Raw genomic sequence first — 7,236 nt, 5'->3', positions numbered from 1 at the left:
CTTTCTTTTCATCACATGTACACACTTTTATTTATTACTGAATTCAGCGAGGGAGGCAGAATGTGTTACTTCCTGCCAAATTGGTATTCTCTTACTTAACACAACAGATTCATCCCACCATTCGATCATCTTAGAAGCTCAACTCAACTTCAAAGTTCCTAACATATTCAATCACCTGTTCAAATCCTTCCAACAGATTCCTATCTCAGAATAAAAGTAAAATTCCAATGGCCTTTGAGGCCCTAGGTAAACAGGCCTCTACCTCCCTCTCTGACTTCAAGTTCCTACAACTCCCTCCTGTGCTCACTCCATTCCCACTGTACATAAGCCTGCCACCCCTCTTTAGTCTGAAAATGGGGATGTAATGCCTAACTCATAAATCACAGGCAGCTACAATATCTTTGTACTGGACACAGTTATATTCAAATGATAGTCATTGAGTCTTGAAATAAAAATTATGAGCTAATTATTAATATAAATATGCAGAGTAAATTATAAATACCAGTGGGAAGACCAAATCAAATATGGTTTTGCTAAAATCTACCACATTTATCCTAAATTATAATGTTATAACAAGTAGGTGCCTTTAAAACATTATGTGGTCATAAAAATACGTAATTTGAGACTGACATTTTCAGATTTAAGTTAAATTAATATGAATAATAACAAAGCTATACCAACTAAAATACATAAAAAGCTACTTAAAGGAAGGTATTACAAGACACAGCAATACACTTCAGTTCATCTGGGGAATTTAGAATTAAGTGACGAAGCAAATCACTTAATTCAATTTGAATTTGAAAATACTTATTTCAGGTGTAAACATTTCCATTTATACCTTCATCATGGTCTTCACATGTGGCAACATAAAGACATTAAAATTACTGCATCAGCAACACAGGCCTATCTACCTTAAAATATGACTCTGTGCCTAATAAAATTTCAGAGGTGACACAATGTCTTTTCTCAAAGTAAATCATCTCTCAGCTCTACCTTTTATTTCCTGGAAGCAAGGTATGTTTCCAAGCTAATAAACACATTTTTCCTTTTTTTTTGTTAAAAAGCTTTGTTGAAATATAATTTACATACTATAGAATTTGTTTCACATAAAGTTAAAAGATTTTTAGTAAATTTACTGACTTGCGCAGCCATCTCTACAACCCAACTTTAGAGCATTTCCATCACTGCACGATCCCTCATACCCATTAGCAGTCACTACCAGCTTTCAGCCCCACCCGTTGTAAACATTAATCTACTAATCTACTTTTTGTCCCTATACATTTATCTTTTCTGATGTTTCATGTAAATGGAATTATACAGTATGGTAAACACACTTTTTATCTATTGATTTTTATATTCAACTGGGTTCGACATGTATCCAGAACCAAATGTTTAAATTATCTTTCTAGAAGTTTGAAAATATTGATCTTCCTTGACACTTACTACTCTTTGTTTTCTCTTTCTCATATTGAAAGACATTTTCTTTTAAATGATTATATTCATTCATTTGCTTATTTTTCTCTTCTAGCAGGAGGTCTTTCTTTCCACTCTCAATAGAGCCTCTTTTACTATCTCTTGATGACCCTCATTCTGATGAACATCATCTAGTTGCTGTTCAAGCCATGGATTTTCACCTTGGAGTTGACATATCCTCTCTTCTACACAGTTCCACTTTCCAGTGGATTTACTCACTTTAGCTTCTGCATTTTGATACATCTCTTTCATTTCCTTTATGTGCTGCTGTGTTTGGCTTAGGTTGTTTTGTACAGTTTCTAAAGCCAATGACTTTTTTCTGAGAGTATCTCTTGTCTTACGGAACTTATCTTTTAAGGTAATTAACTTAATTTGCATTTTAGAAAGTTGTTCAGTAAGAAACTCATTCTTATCTTCTACTTCAGAAATATCAGAAGTCACTTTTACTTGTAGAGAAACGTCTTGTGTTCTCTCTAAAGCAAGTCTTAGGTTTCTTTCTGTTTTCACACTTTCACTGTGTTTACTTATAGCAGCAGCCAGTCTAGCCTGATATGATTCAATTTCAGATTCCAGTCTTGCCTTGCTTTCTTTTGCCTTCAACAGTTTGGAATTGAGCCCTGTATTCTCAGCCTTGAGATCATGAAGCTCTTGTTGATACTGGAATGCTGTTTTTGTTATTGTTTCCTCATTGAGTTTTATACTCTTTTCAAGGTAAGCATGATTACCTCTCAAGTGAATGAATAATCTGCACATCCGTACACTAACAAAGTTATTGTAAGTGGATGTCCAACTGGAGAAAAAGTTGAAGCAAAACTTTGAACCTTATAGAGCATAAATTCCAAAAAGTTCAGAAATGTATTTAAAGTCAATGAATTTATAAAAGTAAACACACACACACACACACACACCAGAGAATTTTTAAGAATATCAGAATTGGAAGAGCCTTTCCCTGAATTACCACAAACCCAAAAGCAAAATTAATGCATTAACAAATTTGACTAAATTAAAATATATCAAAAAAATTGCATTTGCACTTTGATATCTAACCCATTCACCACCCTATAGTAAGAACCTTAGTTCACATGTATTTGGACAGATAAAATTTCCCAAAGTTATTACAGTTCTGTTTCACTGATAATATTCTATTGCAATTTGACTCTTTTAACACTTTTAGAGTCAGTTGTAAGAATTACATTTACTAAATCATAAATCTAGACATTATACTAGTCACTCCTATATACATTCATTGATGAACTCATCTAGTTACCACAATTTTGAAAAAGAAAGGTTAAAAATATAAGCAAGCTACAGGATTTTCCCCAGGACTTCTGACTCTACTTCTAGTTCTCCAACAGATCACAGTTACTTCTGCGATGTAAATATATCAATACAAAACTTTTATTTCAAAACACCAATAGTAAATAAGATAAAATTTATAGAACTCTTCTTAGAATATTATGAGATTATTTGTGATTGCAATAATTTCTGTTCCTTCTTTATAATATTAGGTACAGTAACCAGTATGAAATAGGGGAAAGAAAAAGGAACAATTTTACTGGGAACAAGTTTTTATCAATACGTTTTCACTAAGTGCATATTATGGTATATAATTGTTTTCAAAAGCTCTTTGTAATAAAATTATATTTTATGTGGATGTCAAGATTTATAATAAATATTAATAATTGTACCTGTAAGTGTCATCATTCATTTTTAAAAATGAGATAACATTTCTGGTTTGTTTTAGACCTAAATAATATATATTAAATCAAGGGGATATTATAAGTAACATTGCTAAAATAAAGTTTAAAATACAGAATTTTTACCAAAGAGTGATTTACCTGATTTGGAGTATTTCTTACAGTCTTTGGTTTCATCTCTAGTGATTGAACAGTCGGTTCAAGTTGTTTGCTTCAACTTCTTTCTTACTTCTTCTTTCTTACAACTTCTTTCTTCAACTTCTTTCCTTTCTAATTCTTCTCTATTTTTTTTTGTACAGCATATTAACATTTGTTTTTTCTTCATTTTCTTGTTTTAAGGTGCATCTGCAGATAAAGACATTTATCTTAAAATGCATTTTGTTAAAAAATAAAAAGTTCATCTTCTGATCTACCTCTTCATATGTTACTATCCTAACAAAATTTCTATGTTCTGGATTATTTTTCCTTTCTAGTTCTCAGATATTTCATTTCTCACTTCAACATCTTCAAAAGAATGCATATACTTGAAAAGTAGTAAGGAAAGAATATTCTGCTAAAGTTTGTGTTCCTAGTCCCTCTAGTATATATTATAAAACAGGATACTGGAGATTATTCAGTAAACTTACAAGTTCAAAATTACCTTTTTAAATCAGTCATAATTACTCCCTAATTTAAAAAGATCATTTACAATTAACTAATTTTTTAAAGTTACTATTTATTGACAAGCATATAAGTTCACCAGAAATAAAGTTTAATCTTTAGGAAATATTGCAGGTATCTCTCCACATGATTGACGGTGTAAGATGGCACCTTCAGATGTCTTTCACACAAACTATCTGCAGATTACTGTAATCCAAAACTAGGATAAAGAGTCTAATATATCCATACTTTTTATATTTCTTTCTTAATACTTTCAATTCACCTTGCTATTACATATATTTTATATATTTATTGGCCTACTGTTCATTATGTGTAATATATAATTAATGCCCTTAATAAATGTGTATATGTTTATACAAGTTATGTTTTCCTGTGAAATCTAGTTCCAAAAGTGAAGTTGTCAAGTTCAAGGGATGTCAGGTTATTTGAAATTTTGATACATAGCACTAAGTTACCCTTCAGAAATCATTTACCAATTTCATATACCAACAGTGTGTGAGAATGCCTTTGTCCTCTCATTTGCCAACATAGTAATTACTTTTTAAATATCAGCATGACTTCTAAAAAGTATCTTATTTTATGTTAATTTGCATTTTTCTGATTACCAGACAGGGCTAAATATCCCTGGTAAAAGTATAAAACTTGTTAATCAAAAAGAATATTAGTCTAATTTTGAATTAGTTTATAGCACAATGACAATTATCTGCTGTTAAATACTGCAATAGGTGTCCAGGCACGGTGGCTCACTCCTGTAAACCCAATATTTTGGGAGGCCGAGGTGGGCAGAATACCTGAGGTCAGGAGTTCGAGACCAGGCTGGCTAACATGCTAAAACCCCATGTCTACTAAAAATACAAAAAATTAGCCGGGGCACGGTGGCACATGCCTGTAATCCCAGCTACTATGGAGGCTGAGGCAGGAGAATTGCTTGAAACCGGGAGGCAGAGGTTGCAGTGAGCCAAGATCACACCATTCCACTCCAGCTTGGGCAACAAGAGAGAAACTCCATCTCAAAAAAACAAAAAAACAAAAACCAAAACCACCACTACAGGCTTACTTATCATGCTCTACCTTCACCTCCTTGGGAAACTGCTGAGAATATGTTTTCCCAATCTTCCTTTGTTGGTTCATCTGCCAGCAGCAGCAGCAGCTGTGCGATCACATAGCCTTTCTGATAGTTGTATTTTTTCACTTTTGTTTGTATTATTTCCTTCTTCGACCTTTAATAAAATAATAAATAATAATTATTTTATTCAATAAAAATCACTTTTTCCCTGATTTTTTCACTTGATTCAGGTTGTCACCATTTTAATCATAAAAATATTTTGTGCTTAATTTAATTTTATCATTATACATAACTATTATAATTCTAAGATATTCTTATTTCATCATTGACATTTTTGTAAAGTCTGCTCATTTCTGTTTGAGTGAATAGAAGAATTTTCCAAAATTTCAACAAGGGCTCTTGTCCACTTTGTGCTTTTATTCCCATCCACTCTTCGCTACCTGATATAAATTTTTATGCTATCTGACTGGCAGAAACAGAGAAATAAAAAGACACAGACATAACATATGTCTTCTGTCTTTACCACCTGGATTTTACATAAAATAGCCAGATTAAGAAGATGTGACATTGTAGGGCTTTGGGAACAGGGAAGAAGCTTAAAGAAGCTTTCCCTTTTCTGCACTAAGCTATTCTTTTCCCCACTGTCTTTCATCTCTCTTTTGTTTTTTCATTTGAATCCTGGGATATCAAAAAAGTAAAGGTGCTCTCTGAACTATGGCAACAAAAGTTTGCCACAACACAAAAAGCAGAGTGAAATTGCTGAGCTTCTAGTGCAGAATTCTGGAAAACAAGATGCTTCCCAGATTTCACGTTCAATTACCACAAAAGTTTATAGGTGGAAAACATATGGTACAGTTACCTACTTTACCCCATTATCTACTGCTAATGGGAGTCAAACCAATCAAGACATATTCAATGTTTCATCCAAAGCTCCTAAGGTGGCATTCCCTAGCATTTCATGGCACCAAATAATATGATACAATGCCATATTCCTGAATTACATAAATTACCAGATAAATTTATCAAATTAGATATATTAAAAGTCTAACTGAAGCAAAGCAATTTAATGCCTCAGAGGGTGAAAAAGGCCTCATCTGCTTTACTTGGAAAGAAGTAAATCTCCAGATTGTTGTCTATCTTTAGAACACAATCTACAGAACTCAACTTTCTACTAAAGAGTCAAATGCTAAATTTTTGGTTGAGAAGTTATGCTTCTTATATGATAAAAATCATACATGTCAAAACTTACCATATTTTATTAAACAACATAATATAAAGGTCTGATTCAACAGAAATATTGGAGAGTGGTAATGTTTTAAAATATGTGGAAATATATATCTGTTTTCAAAAATATTTGAAATAACCATGATGGGACTGTAAGTTCAAACAGTTTGAGCGTTTGAGCTAAGCAGATAAACCTGCATGCATGAAAACACATTAAACAGACTCCTTTGCCTGGGAATATTCGTTGCAACTCTCAAGGCTAGATGTGTTTTTGTGGCTCTTCTCAGTCATTGCTTCCCTCCCATTGTATTCTCATTCTATCATTAAATAATGTAATTCATCTCTAAATGAATACAGAAAAAAATAATCTAGACTCTAGACCTTGTTTCTTCAGCAATTTCTTTCTTTATCTAGTTCAAACGGTCACATGGTACACGGCTGAATTAGTTTCCCAGCCCATATGCCACTTGGGAGACTGATAATGAGACTTAGGTTGATTAATGAACAAACATTATGAGAACATTCTCCAGAATCATTATTTAAATAGCAGAACTAATCTACTTTGACACATAATTACACATTAGGTAACCCCCTGTAACTGTACACATGAGATTTTCTTGAATAGAAAATTAGACTGAATCAAATAATTGATAAAGAGAAAAAAGAGAAGCGGCAAGTGAACCTCTGTATTTCTGAAGTTGAACTGTCTCTTTCTCCAAAGTCAGGAACTCAACTTGTAACATGCCTACCTCATTCTTAAACCTTGGGATATCTTGCTGTAAGTCTTCTAGCTTTACTTTTTATGTTCTCTCAGTATGTGGTAGACAATAACTCACATTTTATAATTCAAGATTCACACTTTTGTAGTTATTAGCACTGGGATTGTCATATAGTGGCTTCTGGAACAAACACTGCATTGGTTTTCTATTTTTATATGTATCTGTAACAGCAGATTTACTGTGGCTTTCTATCTGAATTATGCTTCATTTCTTTGGGGTGGGTAAACCACAAATCAAAAAGACTTTCAGGATCTCTAGACTGAGGCCAATGCCTAATATCTAATTTCCAACTAGTGGCATTTGGCTTTATACTTTTTGCCATTTGCACGTTAAACTC

The 7,236-nt window shown here is 32.8% G+C and overlaps 1 pseudogene; it reads right to left on the bottom strand.

The window, feature by feature from the left end:
• Positions 1-1,392: 1,392 nt before the first annotated feature.
• On the bottom strand, positions 1,393-2,226 carry LOC117089752 (annotated as a pseudogene).
• Between the last annotated feature and the right edge of the window lie 5,010 nt (positions 2,227-7,236).

The sequence above is a fragment of the Trachypithecus francoisi genome, unplaced genomic scaffold, assembly GCF_009764315.1.
Source record: "Trachypithecus francoisi isolate TF-2019V2 unplaced genomic scaffold, Tfra_2.0 Contig00884, whole genome shotgun sequence".
Taxonomy (NCBI): Eukaryota; Metazoa; Chordata; class Mammalia; order Primates; family Cercopithecidae; genus Trachypithecus; species Trachypithecus francoisi.
Note: the sequence above shows the minus strand (reverse complement) of the source record. Positions and strands in the feature narration are given on the sequence as shown.